General features: G+C 47.6%; 1 protein-coding gene across 1 annotated transcript in view; it reads right to left on the bottom strand.

Annotated features, from left to right (window-relative positions):
- RAB26 (RAB26, member RAS oncogene family) overlaps positions 1-26,236 on the bottom strand; it is a 198,848-nt gene that overhangs the window by 71,982 nt on the left and 100,630 nt on the right. The gene's annotated exons all lie outside the window — the stretch shown is intronic.

Below are 26,236 nucleotides of genomic sequence, written 5' to 3'. Positions count from 1 at the left end.
TAATTTAGTGCTAGGAACATGCTATCATCCCCGGACCAGTATGCTCAGAGTGACCTTGAGATGAAAGATGAAATCAGGGAGGCCTCCAAACACGGATGTGTTGTAATAACGGGTGACTTCAATTTCCCCACATTGATTGGATAAATGCATGTTCCACCCACGACAAAGAGGTTAAATTTCTCAGTGCCCAAAACGAATGTGCCCTACAACAGTTGGTCGTGGAACCGACCAGAGGGGAGGCGACCTTGTATTTAATCCTAAATGGTGTCGCCCAGGACCTAGTATGAGATGTAAATGTTGTTGAACCAACTGGAAACAGTGATCACAGTGCGATCAGATGTAATCTGAGTGGAAATTTAATTTAATTTATTTAAGTGGAAAATTGCCCAGGAAGTCCAACATAGTCACATTTGACTTCAAAAGAGGAAACTTCTCTAAAATGAGGGAAATGGTGAAACGGAGGCGAAAAGGGGGAGTCAAAAGGATTAAATCCTTTCAAAATGCTTGGAGATTACTCAAAACCACAACAACAGAGGCCCAGCTAAAATGTATACCACAGGTTAGGAAAGGTAGCACCAAGTCCAAGAGGTTGCCGGCATGGTTAATGAGCAGTGTTAAGGGAGCTATTAGAGAAGAGAGAGCTTCCTTCAGAAAATGGAAGTCTTGCCCAAGTGAGGAAAACAAAAGGGAGCACAAGGTTGCACAAAGCCGATGCAAGCAGACAATAAGAGATGCAAGAAAGCATTTTGAAGAGCGTATTGCTAATAACATCAAGGCCAACAATAAACAATTCTTTGAATATATCAGAAGCAGAAAACCAGCTAAGGAGGCAGTTGGGCCATTGGATGACATTGGAGTTAAAGGAGGACTGAAGGAGGACAAGGAGACTGCAGAGAAGCTGAATGAATTCTTTTCATCCATCTTCTCTACAGAAGATATAGGACAGATACCTGTGCCTGAACTGATGTTTTCAGGAAGGGAGTCTGAGGAACTGAAGCAAATAGTGGTGACAAAAGATGACGTTCTCATCCTTATTGATAAACTGAAAGCAAATAAATTACCAGGCCCTGATGGTATCCATCCTAGAGTTCTCAAGAACTCAAATATGAAATGGCTGATCTTCTAACCAAAATATGCAACATCTCACTATGAACAGCCTCTATACCAGAGGATTGGAAGATGGCCAATGTAACACCAATTTTTGAAAAGGGATCCAGGAGGGATCTGGGAAATTACAGGCCAGTTAGCTTACTGTCTGTTCCAGGTAAATTGGTGGAAGGTATTATTAAACTTAGTAAGCATATAGAAGGACAAGCCCTGCTTAAAAAGAATCAACACGGCTTCTGCAGAGGTAAGTCCTGTCTCACTAACCTTTTAGAGTTCTCTGAGAGTGTCAATAAACATGAAGACAAGGGTGATCTGGCAGACATTGTTTACTTGGACTTCCAAAAGGCTTTTGACAAAGTCCCATACCAAAGACTCCTGAACAAACTTAGCAGTCATGGAATAAGAGGACAGGTCCTCTTATGGATCAGTAATTGGTTAAAGAACAGAAAGTAGAGAGTAGGAATAAATGGTCGATTCTCCAATGGGCGAAAGTAAACAGTGGGGTCCCACAGGCATCTGTGTTAGGACCAATGCTTTTCAACTTGTTCATAAATGATCTGGAACTAGGAGTGAGCAGAGAAGTGGCCAATTTTGCAGATGACACCACATTATTTAGGGTGGTTAAAACAAAAAGGGATTGTGAAGAGCTCCGAAAGGATCCCTCCGAACTGGGAGAATGGGCATCTAAATGGCAAATGTGGTTCAGTGTAAGCAAGTGTAAAGTGATGCACGTTGTGGCAAAAAATCCCAACTTCACATATAGCCTGATGGGATCAGAGTTAGCGGTGACCGACCAGGAAAGAGATCTTGGGGCTGTGGTGGACAGCTCAGTGAAGAGGTCAACCCAGTGTGCAGCTGCTGTAAAAATGGCAAACTCCATGTTAGGCATAATTAGAAAAGGAACAGAGAATAAAACAGCCAATATCATTCTGCCCCATACAAATCTATGGTGCGGCCACACTTGGAATACTGTGTACAGTTCTGGTCACCACACTTAAAAAAATATTGTAGAGCTGGAAAAAGTGCAGAAAAGGGCAACTAAAATGATCAAGGGGCTGGAGCATCTCCCCTATGAGGGAAGGTTACAACAGCTGGGCTTGTTTAGCTTAGAAAAAAGGAGGGTAAGGGGAGACAAGATATAGGTGTACAAAATTATGCATGGTGTGGAGAATGTGGATAGGGAGACACTTTTCTCCCTCTCTCAAAATACTAGAACCTGGGGTCATCCTATGAAGCTGATTGGTGGGAGATTCAGGACAGATAAAAGAAAGTACTTCTTTACACACCACATAGTTAAACTATGGAATTCGCTACCACAGAAGTAGTGATGGCCATCAATCTGGATGACTTTAAAAGGGGGTTGGTCAAATTCCTCAAGGAAAAGGCTACCAATGGCTACTAGTTGTGATGGCTATGTGCTACCTCCAGTACCAGAGGCAGTGAGCCTATGTACACCAGTTGCTGGGGAACATGGGTGGAAGGGTGCTGTTGCACTCATGTCCTGCTTGTGGGTTCCTGGTCGACAACTGGTTGGCCACTGTGTGAACAGAATGCTGGACTAGATGGACCCTGGGTCTGATCCAGCATGGCTCTTCTTATGTTCCTATATCAGGGCCAGCCTCAACTACTGCTGCTGCGGGTTGCTGGGACTTATAGGCAAGTGGTACCATATAAGTCCAGGTGTCCACTCTGCCCTCCACTTTAAAAAGGAGGCTGCCAAGTGGCTAGCCTGCTCTGATGTCACTGCATGAGGTGTACTTCACAGGCAAGTCCCTACCTCTCTGATTTGGCATTGGCTTTGCTGCTGTGATGTCACGGGCAGTCTCAGCAGACTTGGACTGGGCAGCTGAGTACCAAGTGGGACAGCAGACCTTGAACCCCAAGACCAATTGTTGTATTTTATTCACCAGTATAAACTAGACCAATAATTCCCAAACTAGTGTGCTTGCAGGAATTCATTAATGGCTCCTTGTAGCCCAAGGAACTCCACAGAGGTGGCTGTCGACTGCATCTCTATATGAGAATCTGCTGACCATGCAAAGTTCCAGTCTACCTCCACGATGTCTACACGTCAGGGATGTATGAGAAAATTGTTTCAGTTTGTCTTTCTATCAGGATCCTTCCCATTTTGCACCTTCCAGAACATGGACTCGTACATTTCAAAATGTGCACATTTCAAAAATGTATACATTTTAAAATGAGTAGATTTTTAAAATGTACACAAATACACTTTAATCATAGAAGAATGTGTACATTTTAAAAATGCATACACTTAAAAATGAATACATTTCAAAAATGCATATATGTTTCAAAACTAGTAGATTTCAAAATGCATACAATTCACAAATGCATACATTTCAAAATGAGTACATTTCAAAAATGGGAACATTTTAAAAATGCACACATTTGATGCATACATTTGGGGAAAATATCACAGATTTACATGCAAAAAGAAAAATACAAAGCTCACAATCTGATACAGACTCAAGACAGAATGAGCTTCAAGATGGAATCCAGAGAAATTTGACAAGCCCAACTTTTGCTGCTTCGCACATCCCGTGTGTGTGTGTGTGTACGTGTGTGTGTGACACAGAGAGAGAGAGAGACAGAAGAGAGAGATTCTGCTGTGTCTCTGTGCCCAGTGTGATTGGATCACCCAACAATAAAGAATTAATTACCTGCCTCCAAGGAGGCTGCCCACTGCATCTCAATGTGAGTCATTGCTCCAGGCAGTACAGGGACTCACACAGAAACACAGGGGGTGGGCACCCTCCTTTTGAGAGTGGGTAGTTCTTACGTATACAAAGTAAACCACTTGGGACATAAGTCAAATATGCCTTGTTTTAATTCAGAGGGAGAAAGCATTTGGAGTCTGGGGAAGCCTGAACAGGATTCCATTGGCTTTATAAACGTTTGCAAAACATCTGAATGCCTTGTGATAGGGGTGGGCAATACTTGCTCCTTCTGAAATGGTATGGCTTACTTGGGAGACATGTCCATGGGCACAGTCCCCAGAGGCTGTCACGCCCTCCGACATTTCACTGATGAACACACAGGAATATGCTGGTGTATGTATCATGCCCCTGTTCTTCTCCCGCCAGGGATCCCTGCCTGCCATGTGCCCTGTGCCGAGATGAAACATCACTGAAGGCTGCTTACTTCACCAGCTGTTTGCTGTATTCATGACTCTCCAACAGCTTGTCCTTGTTGTTGTTGTTCAGTCGTTAAGTCGTGTCCGACTCTTCGTGATCCCATGGACCAGAGCACACCAGGCCTTCCTGTCCTGCACTCTCTCCCGCAGCGTGCTGAACTCCATATTCATTGCATCGGTGATGCTATCTAGCCATCTCATCCTCTGCCGTCCCCTTCTCCTTTTGCCTTCAGTCTTTCCCAGCATCAGGGTCTTTTCCAGAGAGTTTTCTCTTCGCATTAGGTGGCCAAAATATTGGAGCTTCAGCTTCAGTATCTGTCCTTCCAATGAGCAGTCAGGGTTGATTTCCTTTAGGATGGACTGATTTGACCTCCTTGCAATCCAGGGGACTCGTAAGAGTCTTCTCCAGCACCACAGTTCAGAGGCATCAATTCTTCGGCGCTCAGCCTTCCATATAGTCCAGCTCTCGCAGCCATACATTACTACTGGGAAAACCATAGCTTTGATTAGATGGACCTTTGTCGGCAAGGTGATGTCTCTGCTTCTTACTATGCTGTCTAGGTTTGCCATAGCTTTCCTCCCAAGGAGCAAGCGTCTTTTAATTTCATGGCTACAGTCACCATCTGCGGTGATCTTGGAGCCCGAGGAAATAAAATCTGTCACTGCTTCCATTTCTTCCCCTTCCATATGCCAGGAAGTGATGGGGCCAGATGCTATGATCTTCCTTTTTTTAATGTTGAGTTTCAAACCAGCTTTTGCACTCTCCTCTTTCACCCTCAACAAGAAGCTCTTTAGATCTTCGCTTTCAACAGCTTGTCCAGCACAGATTTAAAAGCCAAGGGTGGGCTCATTGTTTTGGTTAAAGGAAAACATAACTGTCCTATAAATGTTATTGACAGTTTAAAAAGGAACCTCACTGGCTGCAGGGCATGAAATGGCAAGGTGTGCACCCCATTATGATGCCGTAGTATTAATGTGCATGGCTTGATTCGCGTGTGCACTGGAGACATGATGCAGCTGCCCCGACTGAGAGACTGAGGAGCGGAAACCTGCAGAACAGCAGCAACTCAAGGACAGCTGTGTGTGCACTGGCACAATGTTTGTAAAGCATCTACAAAATCTTTCCCCAAAGCTGAATCCTGATAGTGATCATTTACCAGGAACAGACCTTGGAATGTCCTGACTGTTCCCCATAAGTAAGGAACCATTGGAGCTATGCCTTAGGATGCAAAGACAGTATCTGCCCTCACACACTCTGGGCCTCTCCCTTGGCAGCGAAGAGGGGGCCGTGAGCTTCGTCCCAGCTCAAAATGAGTTGCTTGCAGCTCTCTGGTGGTGGATGAGGCCAGCTGCTTGCAATTCCTTGGGCCCTCTCAGCTTCAGCGTCTTCTAGCCCTTCTGCGATTCTAGCAACAACCTGCAGATCAACAGCTTCTGCTCCTCACAAGGGTCATTCGTTTGGGGGATCAAATCTTTACCTCTGCTTCAATAGAGACTTCACAGAAAACACCACAGGAACTGTCGGGGTGGGAGTTACAAAGGGATTGACTCAAAAGTCATCATCTGGGAGACAGCCAAGCTGAGAGGCAGGCAGCTTCAAGAAACAAGCGCGAACCTTCTACATAGGTGGGCAGACTGAAGAAATCTAACAGGAGGTGGGAAAGGGAGAAGCAGAGAGACTCAGCCCCCACGGCAAGCATGAAAGCCGTGATATCCGGTGCGCAGGATGCGATTCCACCAGAGCTGAGGAAAGCCACACAAGAGTTCATCTTCGTACGAATCTCAGCGTTTGTGTCTGTTTGCTTTAAATCAAGATTCTAGTCCTTTTAGTTCCCTAGGTATGATTGAAAGCATACAGGCACTGCCTGCTAAAATCTCAGAAGCTAGAGGAGTAGCCAAAGGACATTTTCAGCAACCAAAAGGGGAAGGCTTTAGTGTTATTTTCATAATTTGCAGAGGGTGCAGAGTCCAGTTTTTTCTTGACACAGAATTTTGATTTGGTTTCTTGTCCTCTTGTCATTCTGACCACATAATGCTCCTCCTTAAATCCCTACATTGGCTTCCTGTCTGCTCTCAGATCTTGCACAAGCTCCCAAATGTCTCCTGATCCCTCCTTTGCTGCCCCATATGCCTGGAACTGCCTCCAAGAACACCTCTGTGAGACCACTTCCCTTACTTCCTTCAGGTCCCTCCTCAAAACTCACCTTTCTGGGAACTCTTTGGAACAAAATCCTACTCCCACTGCAACTAAGCTTAAGTGCATGTCATTGAAATAATCACATTTTCTTTCCCTGCCTACCCCACCTCCATTTCCATTCCATTACTCTGTTATCTTCCTTGTGCCTGTTTCTAGACTGTAAGCTACTTGGGGCAAGGACCTTTTCTCTTAATTTCATTTCATTTACTATATTTCTATACCACTCCATAACCAAAGCTCTCTGGGCAGTTCACAAAAATTGAACTTTGTAAAGTACCATTGGTTGGATCCTAGACTTAGTCATACTCAGAGCAGACCCACTGAAATGTATTTATTTATAAATAAATTTAATTCCCTAAAGTTGCACACTGTTTTAATGTTTTAGATTTTCTAATTGGTATTACTTTGTTTAATGGTTTAATATGCGTTTAGCTGTTTAAATTATTGTTTTATACTGTTTAAATTTATTTTATCTGTATGCCACCCTGAAGTCTTAATGATATGGGGCAGGATACAAATGTTTTAAATAAACAAACAAACAAATAAATTGTATTTACTACATGCCCCTTCATGGATCACTGCCTTGTTGTGGCGGTGATCCATGAAAATTTGGCACAGAATTTGCCAAAACTGTGGCAGATTCTGAAAGAGATGGGAATACCAGACCACCTTACCTGTCTCCTGAGAAACCTGTACGAGGGTCAAGAAGCAACAGTAAGAACCAGACATGGAACAACTGATTGGTTCAAAATTGGGAAAGGAGTATGACAAGGCTGCATATTGTCGCCCTGCTTATTTAACTTATATGCAGAGTACATCATGAGAAACGCTGGGTTGGATGAAGCACGGGTCGGAATTAAGATTGCCGGGAGAATTATCAACAACCTCAGATACGCAGACGATACCACCCTAATGGCAGAAAGCGAAGAGGATCTCAAGAGCCTCTTGTTGAGGGTGAAAGTGGAGAGTGCAAAAGCTGGTCTGAAACTCAACATTAAAAAAACGAAGATCATGGCATCTGGCCCCATCACTTCCTGCCATATAGAAGGGGAAGAAATGGAAGCAGTGACAGATTTTATTTCCTTGGGCTCCAAGATCACCGCAGACGGTGACTGTAGCCATGAAATTAAAAGACGCTTGCTCCTTGGGAGGAAAGCTATGGCAAACCTAGACAGCATAGTAAGAAGCAGAGACATCACCTTGCCGACAAAGGTCCGTCTAATCAAAGCTATGGTTTTCCCAGTAGTAACGTATGGCTGTGAGAGCTGGACTATAAGGAAGGCTGAGCGCCGAAGAATTGATGCCTTCGAACTGTGGTGCTGGAGAAGACTCTTACGAGTCCCCTGGACTGCAAGCAGGTCAAATCAGTCAATCCTAAAGGAAATCAACCCTGAGTGCTCATTGGAAGGACAGATACTGAAGCTGAAGCTCCAATATTTTGGCCACCTAATGCGAAGAGAAAACTCTCTGGAAAAGACCCTGATGCTGGGAAAGACTGAAGGCAAAAGGAGAAGGGGACGGCAGAAGACGAGATGGCTAGATAGCATCACCGATGCAATGAATATGGAGTTGAGCATACTCCAGGAGAGAGCGCAGGACAGGTAGGCCTGGTGTGCTATGGTCCATGGGGTCACGAAGAGTCGGATACGACTGAACGACTGAACAACAATTTATTACATGTCTTTACCACCCAATAGCCAAAGCTCTGTGACTAACTTAGTCCCACTGAGTTCAATGGCTCTACTCTAAGCCTGACTAAGACTGGATCCAACCCTATGCGCATCGATGGCACTATAAGAGTGTTGTTCTTGCTACTATTGTTTCAGCACACAGATTACAGTCAGAACAAGCCTGCTTCCAGAACAGGGGTGGGCAACTTGTGGTCCTCTAGATGTCTTGGCTTGCAACTCCCATCATGCCTCACCATTGGCTATGCAGGTTAGGGCTGATGGGAGTTTTAGGCCAAACTGTGCTGGCCTCAGGTTATTGAGGGCCCTTGGGCAAGACCCCTCCCTCAGTGCGTCTCCCTTCTCACCACCACCAGCTCCTCCTCCTCCTCATGACTGACACCACTTCCTTGCTTGACAGGCAAGCCAGTGAGAAAGTAGGCAGTGGCATTTCCTGCTCCTCCTCCTTTCCACCAGAGCGAGAGGCAAGTGAACAAGCAGGTTGAGGAAGAGCATCTTCGGGGGCGCTTGTCGGTGGGCCCTCAGCAGGTGCCCAGCCATGCCAACCCTTGAGGCTGGCCCTGAGGCCAAAACATGTGGAGGGCAACAAGTTACCCACCCGTTCTGGAAAAAGGTGGACCGAGCACTGAGGACTCCTTCTCAACGGATACCGACAGCAGCATCTGAATGTCCTGCAACTGGAAACAGGGCCTGCCCAACGACCCAACACCCAAAGGAGCAATTCCCTGGGGCAGCCATGTTTCCACAGGTGCTACTGATGCGGCACGTGCTCTGAGAGGTGCACACCTGGGATGCCTCCCAACATCACAGACTACGAGTTGCCCAGGGTGCAACATTCAGAATGCATGTAAGAAGGAAACCTGTGGTGGGAATAGCAAAGTAAGTGGCCATGCCTTTATTCAAAAAACAAAACAAAACAAAAACTCTTGATTGTGGAGGCAGACTAGAGGCTGGGATGAGGAACAGTATGAGATCTTGGTCCACCACACAACAGATGTCAAACCAGTCCCAAACAGGCTTTACCGTCATAGGTTCTGCCAAATAATTCCAGGAATGGTAGTTTTGTTTTATTAGGGTCCCCTTTATTAGGGTCCTTTGGTCCCTCCACAGCACTAGAGTTTCTAAGAATCTGTGGTCAGAAGCCATGTCCCAGTCTACATGGAAATGGAATGAGAAGTGCTTTCTGGTTTTATCCAGCTTTTCCTGAAATCACCTTTGATCCATCAGAGGCACACAAAGCAAAAAAAGTAGAGTATACACCACCTAAAAACCTGCTTTCACAAGTCACACAAGAGCACTTTAAAATGCCTTATTTTGGGGTTGGGTGGAGTCCTGTCAGTTGAAGTGAACTTCATCAACTGCAGAGATGCTGCTTAGCGAATGAGAGAGGCTTGTTCCCCACCCTGTCCATGCTCCCAATATTGGCTGCCCCCTCTCCTTCCCCTCTGTGTATTCTCTAGTTTTCAGTGTATCATGGTAACGATACTGAGAAATACCGCTGCTGCTGGCTCCTGCTGCTGGCTGTCCCCTCTTCTTCTTCTCTGCGTATGAAACTGCCCTATTGTAAATAGGAAAAAGAGACTAGATAGCTAGTGTGCTACTGTGTGAAGGCTTGAAACAGCACAGCTCCAATTTTCCCAATGGATAATGACCCATAATTCAGTGCTGTGAGGTGCCCAACTGCTCTGCAAAATTGCATTATGGGGTATTAATGGCAGCCATTCAGCACTGATCAGAACCGAGCAACATCTGTACAAAGCACACGAGTGGGGGCAGGGGGGTGGGCTTGGCACAGTGCCATCGATGCTTCCCCGGTGGTGCTGATGGGCCTCCCAGCACCGTGGAGAGACCCGTGGAGAGGGTGGATGAAGGGTCACGGAAGTGGTGCACTCTTGCAGGGGAAGGGGCTGGCCTCTTGCCCAGAGGGGGGCATTGCAGGTCTTTCTCCTCGGGGCTTAACAAAACCTGGAGCTCTCATCCCACAACTCCCTCCAAGACCATTCTTCTTGTCTCCATGTTAGCGTGGAAGAGAGAGCTGCGCTCCTTGTCTGGCTTTCTGAGGGCATGAGTCTCACGGTCTTTGATGAGAGCAAACCCATGGAGGGAATGTGCTTTGCTGTTGACACGGGTAATGATTCTGAGAGCCCTTGCTTTTTTCCCTCAAAGCAGACTCGTTTGTTCCCTGTACCAAAAGAGAAGCTAAAATGCTGCCTGGACTGCAGACAGTAATTGATGGGCCGCTGGGGGCAGCCTTGGGTAGATGGTTTGAGATGCCCATGTCCAAATATCCGTAAGGATTCTGTGTCGAGAAATCCCAGTGCATGAGGATGCGTACCCTTAATAAAGAGAAACGGTTCATCTTGCCACTGTTGCTAAGAACCTGATGGAAGCAAAAGCTGGCAGAATGTTTTTTTTGACAAAGGACCTAGCCCGCGTATAGGAGCAAAGCAGCCGAGAAGCTGGGAAACCGATTGGCAACTAACTGGTAACCAGGGCTCTTGGGCTGAAACGGGGAACAGCGACACCGAGGCTATCTACACGACGAACGTACACGTTCATTTTACATTCCACCTTGACCGCCATGGATTCTCCTAAAGAATCCTGTGTCCTTTTTCAGATTCGAGATCCACTTCTGGATTTCTTTGGCAAGTCCACACTAAATGTTTAAACCAGTTTCAAACCTCTTTGACTGTCATGGGGCCAATCCACACAGCTGATTTAGCGCAGAGCGAGAGCACATTGGGGTCGTTCAAGACAGATGACGTCGTTGCCAATCCGCAGCTTCCCTCTGGAAAAGGGGCATTTTCGGAAAGCCCTTTGAGCGTGTTGTTCTTCTTCAGACATTCAAATCACACCATGATTCATGTCTCAATCCATCTCTCTAGGAAACGGGGGCAACCAATTGCTCCTCCCCGCCATTTTCTCCCCCTGACATTAGTTTGTGTTTGTGCTTTGGAAAGCCCTCCACAGTGACAGGGAGTCCAGCTTTTTCTGCCCGCAGCGGATCATTTGCACCCCCCAGACACCCCTGGTTTGTTGACAGGGTGCCTTTAACAAAGGAGGGGGCAATGCAGTCACACACCTGCGAAGGGGCTTATAACTGGGCAACGGAGCGGCGCCTGTGCTCTGACCCCCCCATACACACTCTGTGGGAGGGGCAATGGTCTAACTTCTAAGACGCGTTACTCCAATACAAGGAGGAGAGTTAAAATGAAAAGAAAAAACTTTCCAGTTCATTTACAGTTGTATGGAATCAGGGTGGGGGCAGAGAGCTAAACTCGCAGACGGAGCCCTTCTCGGCACGGGTGGCCTGCTTGCGCGGCCATCCAGCAATTCAACAGCGGATGAGAGCTGTCCCTCCCCCACCCACCACGCCAACCCTTTGCCTTCGTGCAGCCTGTCCCACCCTGCTGCCCCGCAGATGTGCTGGACTTCAACTCCCAGCAGCCCGCAGCCAGCCACATCTGGAGGGTGCCAGGGTGGGGCAGGCTGCCTTCATCTATGCCCCCCGCGGTACCGCCTGAAGCGGGTTGGCCGCTTCGCCCCGCCCCGTGGCCAGGCTGTGCCACGAGCGGGTGGCTGGAGAAGGGAGGTGGCGGCTGCTGCACGCAGCTCTCTTCGAGGGCTGACCGCTTTGCCCAAGGGAAGCGCGAGAACCGTTATTTTCAGCCAGCGATCCACCAGGCACAGACCCCTCCTCCGTCGCGACCTTCCTTTCCAGGTCCTCTCGGCCAAAAGGGAGTCTGGCAATCCAGCAATGGGGCGGCGTCGCTGGGTGGCGTTGCTGGGCACCTGCAACACAAGCCAAGTCAAGCAGCAGCAGCAGCAACTCACGCCTCCCGCAAAGCGCCCCCCGTGGAGAGCCCCTCGGGTTCCCACTGAGCTCCCCAAACCCCCTCCTTTCCCTATCCCTCCTGCTCAGCGAGCGCCCCAGGAAGGAGACATGGCAGTCGCTTTCCGTCGTGGCCGCTGACCTCCCGAGGAGTCCTGCTGAGGCTCTTGGAGACGGCGAGGCTGTCTGCAGAAAACCAACTGCCCCTGTGGGGGGAGAAGAAGCGCGGACACCAACGCTCTTGCTTCAGCGGGTGCGGAGCCCCCACAGGCCGCCTCCTGCCTGGGAGGGGAGGTCAGCAGCACCTGGCACCAGGGCCCCCCCGGCTCCACGGCCTTCTGCTTTTGCCCACCAAGCCTTCAGCCACTTGGGCCCTGAACCCGGGAGCCACCTGCCTCCTCCCTTCTGTCCCGTAGTTGTAACAGTCTTTCCAGCCGCTGGCCACAGGGTTTTCTTCCAAAGGAGATGTGCCTCAGCTCCGAGCAAGCCCTGCATCCGGCTCTGGGTTGTGGCCCCCAAGGCCCTTCCCACAAAGGCTCAGCTCCCAGCCAGCACCCGTGCCTGCCCAGCACCACCCTTCTGTCCTGCCAAAAGCACAGACAAGGAGCACACGGCAAGAAGGTGCTGCGGCTCAGCCCTTCCACGGGCTCACTGCTTTTGCCCCCCCCCCCCGAGCCATCGTTTCACTGCACTTCCAGCTTCAGCTTGTGTAGCACAGCTGTATCTGGATTATGTCGGCCCCACCGCTGCTGGCCAGACCCTACAGCTGGACACTGCGGCTAGCCCCCAGCCCGCCCCTGCACAGGAGTGAAATGTCTGCGAAATACTGGAGAGCGTGTACAGCGATTACGGGCTGTTCGCCTCCGATATCGTGGGAACCATAATATGGGCCTATCGACACTGCAGCCGGCTTTATGCCACCCTCATGGCTTCTCCCAAAGAATTCTGGGAAATGTCATTTGGAAAGGATGCTGAAAACTCTATCACAGACCCCATCCACCTCGCAGAACCACCGTTCCCAGGATCCCTGGGAAGACAGAGTGATGGTAAACCCGTCAAAGACTGCACTGTGGACACAGCCTCACTTGTCTCTGTTCTACTGCATGATTATAGATCATTTCTCATTTGCAGTCACCTCAATTCCCTGAAAACAATAATCAGTACAAAAAGGGCCATGCTGTGTTGAAGGTGTTGGCAAGAAAACCTCAGCAACGGTAGTGTGTTATTGGAAAGGACAAACCAAGGCAGCCCAAAACCAGCCTTCCCAACCTGGGGCCCTCCAGCCCTGCATTGGCCATGCTGGCTGGGGATAGTGGGGATTTGTAGTCCAACACACCTGGAGGCCGGCAGATTGGGAGAGGCTGATCTAGCTGGCTGCTCTCTTTCTAGCCATGGAAGCTTCTGGAAATCCTTACCAGCAGAGGATGATAACAGCAGAGTTCTCTTCTGGTTTATCCCTAGCATTTGGCATTCAAAGGTAGACTGTCCCTGAACATGGAGACTTTCTTGTCTAATAGCAATAGATAAACCTATCCACAATGAATTTGTCTGATGGTTTCTAGAAGCCATCAAACCGCGTTTTTCTGTGCTAGTGGACACGAGGCCTTCATTTAAGCACCCCTCCCTCAAACTCCATCTGATACGGCAGCTGCGCCCCTTCCTCCCCGACCATCTGCTCCCATCGGTAGTACATGCCCTGGTCTCCTCTCGTTTAGACTACTGTAATGCGCTCTACGTGGGGTTACCCTTGAAGATGGTTCGGAAGCTGCAGCTGGTACAGAACGCGGCGGCTCGCCTGATTAAAGGCAGCCGCCGGCGAGATCACATCACTCCAGTGCTGAAGGAGTTGAACTGGTTACCAGTTGTTTTCCGGGCCAAATTCAAGGTGTTGGTTTTGACCTTTAAAACCCTATATGGTTCTGGCCCAGCTTATCTTAAGGAGCGCCTCCAGCAGCACCAGACAGGCCGCTTAACAAGATCAGCCTCGGATGGCCTTCTCTCTGTCCCATCAACCAGGACAGCTAGACTGGTGGGGCCGAGGGAGAGGGCCTTTTCTGTGGTGGCCCCCACTCTGTGGAACTCCCTCCCTAGGGAACTCCACCATGCCCCCTCTTTAATGAGCTTCCGTCGTGCATTAAAAACGTGGTTGTTCAGGCAGGCATTTGGGGTGGGTTAGGGTATTTTAGAAAATGTTTTTATTGTAGAATTTTATTGTTTTAAACTGTTTCATTGTACGTTGTACATCGCCCAGAGTGGCTGGGTGACCAGCCAGATGGGCGATTAATAAATTTAATAATAAATAAATAAATAAACCTACCCTTAACCCCCAAAGCACCAGCACCTCCTAATACGTACCAAAAAGATACTTCCACAGCAGAATTCTACTTGGCAAGGATGAAAGTGGAACAATTGTCTTGTAGGAGCTGTTTTTATTCCAAGTTTCCTTGTGTAAAAAGAGTGAAGTCAAAAGCAGTCACGTCTGAAAATTCATGTGAAGCAAAATGGAGGGAGCAACTGGTCAAAAACAGGAAACTAGCTTTTCATCAAACCTTTACAAGGCTTGCCATTGCAAGACCTGGATAATCATCTTCAAGTTGAAGCAAGAAAGGAAAACCACCAGTGCATATTATATTTTGACATAGAATCATAGAATAGCAGGGCTGGAAGGGGCCCACAAGGCCATCGAGTCCAACCCCCTATTCAATGTAGGAGTCCAAGTCAGAGCATCCCCGACAGGTGATCAAGACAGCCTCGTCTTGAATGCCTCCAGCGTGGGAGAGCCCACCGCCTCCCCAGGTCATGGGTTCCATTGCCATATTGCTCATTTTATGGTGACTTCCTTGACTTAAGCCAGAAACCAGAGGCTGAAGCAAACTAGGGAGGGAGCTTTTTTGTCTGCAATGCCCCAGTTAGGGAATTTGCTCCCCAAGAAGGTTTGCCCAGAGCCAACATTATTATATTTTAGGCACCAGGCAAAACACAGGCATTTTAAGTACCACTTCTGATCTGAGCGGTTCATTTTGTGAGCCACCCAGAGAGCTTTCGCTATTGGGCAGTATAGAAATGTACTAAATTAAAGAATGGATTTTCCTTTGTTTTTATATTATTGCACAGTGCCCTGGAATCAATTTTGCTGAAGGATGCTATAAAAACATTTTACACTATATGTATATAAACATACACTCATGTAGGCACCTCAGAGAGGGAGAAAAAATACATATTGAAATTCAAATAAGAAATATATGGATCATAATGTGTGAAATTATGAAACAGCAGCAGCTTAATGTTTTATTTTAAATTTAATGCACCTTAAAATTTGAGGCAAAATCTCCCCTCCCTGCATATAGCTCTCCTACACATTCAGAAATGCCTGTTTTGGAAACCACATGTAACCACCACTCTATTTTTACATGTTTAGCAGACTTCTAATTTATTTAATATTCTGTAAACCATTAATCTGCATGCTGGACGGGTGCCATCCCTTCCCTTGACAGAATGCATTCCTCGAACTGATGTCAGTTCCTTAATACCTAGAGAGATCTGTAACATCACATGTCATATACTTCAAAGCTATCTCCATCCCTGCTGCAACAGGCTTTTAAAAAATACTTTTGTCTGCATACAGCAAACTCCTAATAAATTGATTTTCTGGACCTACAGTGCAAATTCCCAGCCTGGAGACAACAGCAGTTGTCTCCCCTCCTCGCTTATTTCAAAGAACAAGCACAAGCCTTCACAAAATTGAAAAGAAGAAGGAGTGAGGCAACAGGCTAAATTTACACTGTCTGCTTTAAGGGAAATGGTGATTGAAGAGATTTAAAAATACCTTTAAAAAAACCAACTATCTCAATGGGGAGAAAGGAATGAATCACAGTGTTGGAGAAGGGTAAAAAAAAAAATACACACAAAGGCGAGGAAATGGGGGCAGGAGAGAGAGAGATTGTATGAAAGATGCTCGACCAAGGGGGTGTTTGTCTGTGCTAAGGCTGAGGTTTGAAGATGCCTGTGGCAGGCGCTGCCCAGCCGTAAGGTTCTGTTTGACAGCCTCTTCAAGCAGCAGATTTTGGGTGCCATGAAGGGTGTCTAAGTGGGAGATGCACAAGAGGGATTAGCACAGGAGAACTTCCCGGTGGATTGTGCCTCATGTTAATTAGTGGAGAACGGAGCCATTTGAGACCCACCCCTCGCCTGGCACCAAAGGTTCTTGGTCTAGCCATCCTCCCTGTACCCTGGGTGTGGTATGCCTTGTGACCCTGCAGCATTCCCCCATCCAGGGGCAAAACAAAGTAGGTAAAAAGCCAGGCCATGTGACAAAAAGGTGAGCAAAAAAGGAGTAACGTGCGTGCACGTGCGCACACACACACACACATCGCCCTCAGTATTTCCTACGCTTTTAAGTGAGAAGACAGGCACTGAACAGACAGCTTGGCAAAAGTCATGCGCAAGTGAACCTGTCTTTGGTATACGTTCTGCACTAGAACAATGAATTAAAATTCTGCACCCAGGCAATCCAGGTAGGTAACACATTATCCAAGTTTGCCAGTGCAATATATTGGCTAGAGTGCTGAACTAGGTAGGACAGGGAAGACACAGGGCACCTCTACACCAGCCTAAAATCCTGCATTTAAAATGGGGCTTCCTGCTTCTGTTTTAAATGCAGGATCACAACGACTCCCTTTTTCACGTGCTTCCTTCTCCCCCACCCCCTTCCCCCTCCTTCTCCCGTATCTGGGTCTTCCATTATCTTTCATTGATCTCCCTCCTTTTCTTGCCACTTTAACTCTTCTCACGGAGGAAACTGAAGCGGGGTAATTTGATAGCTCATCATCTGCAATCTATTTAAAAACGGAACAAAGGACATTTAGTACAGGAGACGCCTTGAATGATCACAGTGTCATGTAAAGAGCCTGCAAACTTCCATGAAGGAGCAACCTCGATCGCAGGATAAAAGCTCTGTGTGAAGAAAGCCCAAGGTTCAAATCTCCAGTCAGCCATGATGTTCACTGGGTAGGTTAGTCACCATCTCTCAGCCTCACCTACCTCACAGGGATGTTGCATGAGGACAAAAGGGAGGACACAACAATGCTGAGTGCCTCAGAGGAAGACTGGGATAAAAGTGTAAGGAATGAATCTCTCTTATTTAGCACAATTAAAAGGATGTAAAACAAGAATAAATTATGCTCGAGTTAAGGGGACAGGCAAGGACTTATGGTGGGCACTGACCCCAGCCACCGCTGCATATCATATTTGGCAGCTCCTTTGGTCTCTCTGAGATATCAGCAGGCCTCGTGCACACATTTTCAGAGACATCTTTACAAGTTCAAATGCATTTGTCACAGGGGCATTCCGTCCAGGGTCCAAAATGACCTCACTGCCCCATTGGACAATGCTGCTGCTAGGGTGGCCCGTGGGGCAGAGGTCTAGAGCCTGCAGGCTGGGTGGCCCCCTGAATTACCACACATCACCCAACGGCCTGATATCGGGACGTGGCTGGCATGGGCATGCTGGGGCCCAGCAGGGCTGGCGCTGGCCACCACAGCACCCTCCCTCCTTCATCTAAAACACATTTCATATTTGGGCTGTCTGGCAGGGCACCAACATGGTCACAGCGGCTCGTTTTATTATATTTACCTTATACATTATTACATTATAGCTGTCACTGAGATCAAAACATTGAATCTTCTCAAACATTTATTCGTAAGTAAAGAGTTGGCTACATTTAATGGGACTTAAGTGCCATCTCAGACACACTTACTTGAGAGTAAGGCCCATGGATCATAGTGGTGTTTATTTTATTTATTTAATCTATTTCTTAGCTAACTAGTTTCCCCAAGGTGCCTTACAACATAAAAACAAGACAAACATATTAATAACATTATATTAAATATATAACATATACCATTAAAAAAACTAAAATTTTCATTTCTGAGGTGGACTGGGGGTGTTAATCACAACTAAGGGCTAATTAACAAATTATCTTAACAAGAAAATACTCTCAACAATCTGTTTGCAATAATATGTCACAAGTATTTTCTTGTAGGAAAGAAAAAAGAGACTTTAGCCAGGTTCAGCTTCAAGACCAACGGAAAGGACACCGGCAGGGGCAACCATCATGACAACTCAACAAGAAGTCCATTGATAGGCAATACTCAGTTCAACCTCTGCTGGGGCTATACCACTTCCCTTGGTTATTATACAATTAAGCAATAAATCATCATTTAAAAAAAAGAAGAGTATTCCTTATTATTCAGTTAAAATGTTTACATTTTCAATATGAGTACAATTAACCCAACCAGGCTGTAGGAGAGATGCAAAGGTCAGGTGGGTGGGTGGAGTCTTGCCCAGAAGCGCAATTAGCCCATAGTTAATCCTTTTTGTACTTTGAATTTGGACTTTTCTACACAAAGCATTTATTGTTTGCTCATCCTTCCCTACTCACAGTTGTTTACAGGTTGTTTAGACAACATGACATCATGACCTTCCAATTTAGCTACTATATCAAAAGAGCAGTTTCTGCAAGTCTTTTTAAAGCAGGGACAATGCGGCATCTAATTGTGAAACAAAAGATACTGCTATTTTCGATTGTGTATTTCTGCTATTCCACAGTGCCACCTAGTGGTTATGTGCCAGAAAAGTGGGAAAGGAAATGCTCTTTGTGTAGTGCTCGGATCTCAATTCTGCCATGAAACCGAAAGCAGATTAAGGGTGCAATCCTATGGGGATAGGCAGCCGCCTCCGAACTTGGAGGCGACCACCTATCCAATGCAGGGCAGGAGAAGCACAGAGGGGATTGTCCCCTCCACATTTCTCCTGCCCTGCATTTGTGGCTAGACAGCCAACTTCGGCTGTTTAGACGTGGGAAGGTGGAGCGGGGGAGGAGGCTGCTGGACGACACATAGAATGTGTCATACCGGCATTTCCATCTTCCCTGCCCTGGAATGCCCCCCCAAAACGCCCCATTTTGGCTGCTCTGCGCTCCTCTTCCGAGCTTGGAGCCGTTCTGCACTTCCTTGCAGGCAGCGCAGAAGGGGGGAAGGTCAGTTCTCTAGGAAATTAATAATCTAGAGAGTGTGGAGCAGGCAAATTACTCAGAACAAGCAGCATGAGAGAGCAGGAGTTAACAACCAGATGGCGATAAATATATGATAAATTCAACAGTACTGGGGGTTGGACAGTGGAGATCCGAGTTCAAATCCCTGCACTGCAGCCTATGACAAAGAACACTCTCAGCTTAACCTAAATTACAGTGTTATGTGGATGTCAGGGTGGAAACTGAGCTGATAGAACCCCAGAGCAGTTCTGATTCTGAGGAGGAACAGCAATCTGTGGGAGAGGAGCTCACTCATCTCTCACAGGCACAGCAGCTGGCAGAGATTCTTCCTGCCAGCATTCCTGGGATGGATAGTGACCCTGGCAGCGAGAGAGTGCTGGAGGGGGGCTTGCTGGACATTCGATGCCGACACAGGGAGCGACGACAGATGGAGGGCGCGGAAAGGAGGTGTAGCGCTCGTTTGGCGCACAAGCAACGGTCGCGTCCCAAGGACCCAAGGGAAAGAGGAAGGAACTCTCCCTAGCCCATAAGTTCAGGGTCTTCCCATGATTCTCCTTCAAACGAGGACCAACTGCCTAACCTGGAGCATAGGCTACTCTGCTATCTTTCCCCACTGCTGTTCCTTGCTTAGTCGCTGGTGATTAGCATCTGAAAGAGTCATGAAGTTGTAAAAGGATTAAAGCCTTGAAAAGAATCCTTTTGTCTGTGTCTTGAGTTGGCTATTGGAGTAGATTGTAAGAGGCAGCTAGGGCGCTCCTGACAGTGGGGTATCTCAGCGTTATGTGCGGTTTTAATCAGGGCTACATATGCTCTTTGTTAAGGCAATCCAAATTTTGCAGCAAGAAAAGCACGTTTCCAAGACTGGAATTATATACCTCTGCTTCTTTTGTTTAAACAGTTCTATTCCCACCAGCTATTGGGAGGCGCAAGCAGGTACAAAGAATAAAGAACCCCCCACCCCACAGCTGGACCACTAGAAGTCTGCTTGGCCATGTTCCGGTGCCTCAGATTTCTCAATACAATGGTCATGTGCTTTCAAGCTTATTTGCCACTGCCATAAGGGCTAGAAACTTGATGGGTTTTTTTTTTTTTTTAATGAACTGAGATATTTGGAATGTGAACTCCTACCCTGGATACCAATTTATGCAGCGAGTACACAGAAGGTACACAACCCTTATTGTGTTAATGCTGACCCACCTCCCTCACATACAACCTACCCCGTGTTTATTAAGCCCAAGATGCACAAACCCCTGTTTAGTTTGCCTTTGTACTTGGTCCCCAGAAGGCTTTTGAATTCCAAATTCCTTTTCGCCTTCAACGGCACTTCAGAAACCTCATGCCAAAATCCGCTGAAATGGTGCTGGGCACAGATCAACAAGTGGGAAGCTATTTGGAGCACAATGCCTGTATCAATGAAAGATTTGAATGTATTCAAGGGTAAAGTAATCTTACATGGTTCCAGTCTCATTACTTTGAGAAAGAACTCACTCATGAAGAATAAGCAGGGAGAGAGAGAGAGGGGGAGAGAGAATTATAGATTTTTAAAAATTCAAGTATGCCTTTCAGATGCCACCGTCAAGGCTGGTTAACACACTGCTTTTTCCATCAAACCCTCTGCCCTTTCAAATTATGTAGGTTTAATTAGGAGACTGAGCTCCCCACACTGTCTGTGGAAGCCTGCTCTGAATTCTGGAGTCACACACACAGACAGAGATTTAAGAGCACAAAAAGTGCCAAAGAAATAACAGTCTGAGGCTACTCCAAGCCAGGCAAGGGGCGGTGGCAGATTTGGAGTACCACCTAAGGTGGCTGAGTGGGAGGCAAAAAGCTTCTCCCTCTGGGTCTCTGAGCAATACTGGTCCAGCCACCGCCTCCAAGGCGCGGATGCTTTAAACAGCATGCTGGTCTCCAGAGCCAGACAAGTCATCTCCTTCCCCGCTTAAACAGATCTGTTCCTTTCTTGTTTTGCAGAGAAGCCACACGCCAGCCATCTCTGAGGCAATTTGGCCAGGAATAGGAGGGCAGCCTCAGGTGTGCTGGAAAAAGCCGAGAGCTGCTACTGGGCTGCATTATATACCTTCCTTCTCTCTCTCTGACAAGGGTGCTGCCCAGGCAGTTCCCCTGTGCCTTTTGCAAGCATTTCAGAACAGGCACCGAGGGGGAGTGGTTGAGATGGATGTTGTCTGGAGTGAACTGCAGTCAGCTGCGCTGCCACAGAATCCCACCCCAATCCAGTGATTTGGGCGCGCTCGGGTGCAAAGAGCATACCTCTCCCAAAAGCACTCGTGGGCCAGGGTTCCTCTTTGCAAAGCAGTTTAGCCTCCAGGGAAAAGGCAAAACAAGGCACCAAGTCACACACTGCCTACAGGAGCTCTTCTCAGGGGTCGTAGGCTGCTGCATCCATTCTCAGCCAGTGAAATCAGGTAAGGACCCTGGGCCTCACCACTCCCTGCTCCTGCCAGGCCTCTTCCCTGCCCCACTCACCTTCTGCTGGTGTCCCACAGTCTCAGTTGCACGTTTGCCTACAACGCTGTTCGTGCACGCATGAGCCACATCACGAGGATGCATCAAATGCCAGGCCCGACACGCCGGCTTCTTTAGCACTGTGCTACAGAGAGCAAAGCACACGGGGAACTGAATTGGGAGTCCCAGCACAACTGGGGTTGCTTCAACACTAGAGCTAAGGCATTGTTTTGGGGGGATTTGCTCCCCCAAAGGTTCAATTACAACAGAAGGACCACAGTGCAGTATCCAGCAACGCTGTGGGCTCTCACGCCTTCCCTGTAAACCTCAGAGCTGTATGAGACTTGCGAACATATTTATCTCCCTACCAAGAGAAACAAGGGCTCCAGAGCATAAACACCTATTAAGTCACTGTCGTTCTGAACCTCTTTAAACACACACACACACACACACACACACACACTTGCTTTATGTTTAGACACCAAGGATACACGCCAACAAGACAAAGGAACTCTGCTTCCAGCCAAGCACCAGAACGTCAAGGTGTGCGGTAGCGGGGTAAATAGAGGGAGCGAACTAAATGTACATTTAACAATAACTTCCACATGTTAGCATCCCCAAGCAAGCCATCAGCTTCATGGCAACCCATTCTGCTGTGTCAAGAGCCAAGTGATCCGATTGCACAAGCAAACTGCTGTATGGGAGATGGAGCACTCCAGCCGGCACCCACACAGTCCCACCAAGCAGTTCCATCTGGCAGATGAGCAAAGGGCTGGCCTTCGCCGCTTGTTCCAGTGGATGCTGTTGATTAAAATACATTGGCGGTGCTGCCTGGTGCCACGCTCTCTGGGGCTCCAGGAGGATCAGCTTTGGCAGCAGATGCAGCTTTGCCATTTGGAACCTCTGCCTTGAAGACGCCTTGGGTTGCTCCTAGGTTTTATTCTGGTTGTACTATTATATTGTGGTTTTAAGCTTTCATATTTTATATTGTTTTATGCTGCACTCTGTGGTTTTAATATGTGTGAACCGCCCAGAGAGCTTCAGCTATTGGGGTGGTATAGAAATGAAATAAATGCATAAATAAATTGGATTCAGCAAAATAAATTTGCTACTTTTGCAAACATGCCCCTTTTTTCATCTCAGGTTATTCCTTTAAAATTAACCAGTGTTTAAAATGCAGCATGCAACCTTCTGAGACACACAGAACTTGTCCACAGCAATGTTCAAGATATGTGTTCATAAAATTTAGACCTCTACAACCCCTCCCAGCTAGCCTGATGAATTTGCAGGACAACACATTTCTTGGAAAAGCACACGGTAAAAGTCAGTTGGATGATCTCCGGGCAGCAATATCTCTTTGCTTAATAAAGCTGCTTCTTTATTCTCACCTATCTCTCTGCCTTTCTGCCCAATCTTCTTCCTGCCTTCCCTCCCTGGTTTTGGAGTCCTCACCTGTTTTCATGGACTACACCAGGGGTTAAGAAGCTTTTGGACGGATGGCCAAATTCCATTTCAGAGAAGCTCTTGGGAGCCTCATTCCAGTTGTGGCCAGGCCAAAGGCAAAAGTGGGTGGGGCATATCTACTCAGAAATAAGCATGCAGAGCATGTCTACTCACAAATAAGCAGGACAAGTCTACTGTGTGTCTACTCAGAAGTAAGCAGGCATGAATTACATCACAGCACTTTCAATAGCATCCCAAATATGAAGTCTATGCATGTCAAGTCAGAAGTAAGAAGGACATGTCTCTGCATATCTGCTCAGAAGCAAGCAGGAAAGAATCATTCAGAAGAACTTTTAAACAGCATCACAAACTCCAAGTGTCTGCATGTCTACTCAGAAGTAAGCATGAGCAGCATATCTACTCACAAGTAAGTAGGACAAGCCTCTGCATGTCTACTCAGAAGCAGGACAAGGCTCAGAAGGAAGGAGGACTGGACCACTCACCAGCTTCCTGGCCTCACCGCTCTGCCCCACAAGAAAAAGCTCTTCTCTCCACTCAGTAGCTGATCAGTGATAAGGGTTTTTCTCTGCTAAGCACTGAGAAAGGCAGCCTTTTTGGGTACTGTTGAGTAATGTTTCATTAAAGTTTTAGGGGTAGAATCCAATGTTAGTCCTACATAGAGTAGACCCACTGAAATGAATGGGGCTTAAGTTAGTCACAACCAACCTAAGTCCCATTCATTTCAATGGGTCTACTCTATGTAGGTTTAACATTGGATACTGCCCAGGGAGTCCTTTCCAGTGCTAAGCAGGGAAAAGCCCTTTTCTCTGAACAGCTGCTGATCAGAAATAAGAGCTTTTTCCTTCATGATAAAGGGGGCTAGGGAGGGGAGGAAGCTGCTGGGAAGATGGGGAACCCCTGTGGATCTTATCAGGCGCATGGGCTGGAGAGTTCCCATCCCTGGACTACACCCGCACTTTTGCCTACACACAGATTGCCAAAAATGCTCCTCCCCTGACAAGACTGGATACTGCCAAGTTCTAGAGACTCCAGGCCTGACTGTGCTTAAGCTTATATTAAACCAGTTGGCAACCTGTCCGCCCATCCATTGGCTGAGCTGCTGTGATGTGTTAGAATTCTAATGGCCAAGCAGAAGAGTTAGTCATGGAATGCTGAAAAAGAATGCACAACCTCTGAGAGAAATGGAAGGATGGTTTGGCGGAATCTCACGCTGGGTGTGGGGATAGCAGTAGCTGCAAGGCAGGGGAGACAGAGAGACTAAGGAGGATGTTAGAAAGGGAAGAGCCTTGCACAGCAAGGCTAGAAGCAGGAGGAACGGTGTGCTGAAATGGGGGGGGGGGTCTTCACGACAACGGAATGAGAAGCACGTTGGAGTATTACCCAGATTTTCATATAATCGACTTTGGTCCATCAGGGACACATGAAGGAAGATAAGTCGAGTGTACCCTTAAAATCTGGTTTTCAGCACTTGAAAGGAACATACTCCTGGGTGGGGTGGGGTGGGGTGGGGTGGGGTGAGTAGAACTGAATGTCATCAAACTGGCAGGGGCTGCTCATCCCATGAGAGAGGTTTGTTTCCCGCCCCTGTCCAGGCTCCCTGCTGCTACTACATTATGAATGGAGAGCAACTAATTTTCCCCGTGCGTGCAGATTTCCCTGAAGAAACCCAAATCCCCAGTTCTCCAGTGCAGCATCTGAAGGCTCCTGAGAGCTCCCCCGCACACCAATTTCGCCACATCCCAGCAATCCGCTGCAGAGTTATTGCTCCCACCCCATTTTTCCCCATGTGTGCACTTTTGCCTATTGCTTCTAACCCCCCCTTCCAACCCCCCTTTCTCCTTTTCTCCTTCTCCCTGCTCACAGTGAGAAGTTCCAGTAAACCTGAAAGATCATTACTGTGATAAAGCAGAGAAGGGACTTTACATAACAACAGAGGAAACTACAGAACATCAGAGAGGCACAACCTCGCAATAGCAATTTAAGAGAGCAGCGGAGAAGCAAAATAGCGCTTCAGGGCAAGTTACTAAAGAGTTAGCCTTTAACTTTTTCACTGTGGGGGGAGTGAGACTTATTTCTTACTTCTGAGTAAACATGCACAGAAGGGGGGATCGGTTAACAATTAAAAGCGGGCTAGCTCAGGTGAGTGCATGCCCCCACAACTTTATGGGGGTCACACACACTGCAGTAGTGTGAGGGGTCACTGCTGTTCTCCTGGGGATTTTCTCAATGGGAAAAACTACTTCCCTTGGGGAAACATGAGGGAAGGGGGCGTCCCCCCCATCGACCATGTCACTGACAGGTCATGGAGGGCCGTACAGGGTTTAATGCAGCAGGGACATGGCACACTGTGGTAAAACCACCAGGGAGCTGCTTTAGTAAAGACGTTGGAGTAAAAGGAGTTTCAGAAAATGTGGCTTTTCAAGAGGGAAGCAGCTGGTAGGCAGTGGATGGGTGTCATGAAGGAGCTCAGACCACTCTGACTTCGCACTAAATGCCTTTGTCACAAGCTGTTTTCCGAGAAAATGCTGCAAAGATTGCCTGCCCATGTAATAACTGTACATACTGCGATCCAAGGGAGGGAGGGAGGGGGCTAAAAAAAGAGAAAAAGAAGGCATCAATTCGTCACCTGGGGGAAGATTTTCAACACCGTACAAGCCCAACTGCCAGCAAAGAGAAGTGACAGGTCGGGAAAGACAGGGAGCTGATGCACATTCCTTAAGTGACTCTGAGCTGCGCTGGGGACAGTGCCAGGAACATCAATACCCAATCAAGTGCCAGACTGACGGAACGGCAGGGAAACTCGAGGAAGCTGGCGGGCTCGTCTCAGGCTCCCTGCGAAGGGACCTTGGGCAGCTTCCCAACACGCTACGTGTGAATACTTTCCATGACAGAAATAAAGCAGATTAGAAGCCGTTGTGAAGCGGAAGGGGCACTTCCAGCCACGTACTGTACACATCCTCCCCCCCCCCCTTTGCAGACTCGAGGCACTGAGAGCAACAAGGTTCTAGAAAGAAGGAGCAATGCAGGACTTTTGAGGGAGCAAGACAGGAATCACAGAATAGTAGGGATGGAAGGGGCCAACAAGGCCATCGAGTCCAACCTCCTGCTCAATGCAGGAATCCAAGTCAGAGCATCCCTGACAGATGGCTGTCCAGCCTCGTCTTGAAGGCCTCCAGGGTGGGAGAGCCCGCCACCTCCCTAGAGAATGGGTTCCACTGTCGTATTGCTCGAACAGTCAGGAGGTTTTTCCTGATGTTCAGCCGGAATCTGGCTTCCTGTAACC

This window comes from Heloderma suspectum, chromosome 12, assembly GCF_057233095.1.
Source record: "Heloderma suspectum isolate Gila_16-S chromosome 12, 16-S_ref, whole genome shotgun sequence".
In the NCBI taxonomy this organism is placed as follows: Eukaryota; Metazoa; Chordata; class Lepidosauria; order Squamata; family Helodermatidae; genus Heloderma; species Heloderma suspectum.
Note: the sequence above shows the minus strand (reverse complement) of the source record. Positions and strands in the feature narration are given on the sequence as shown.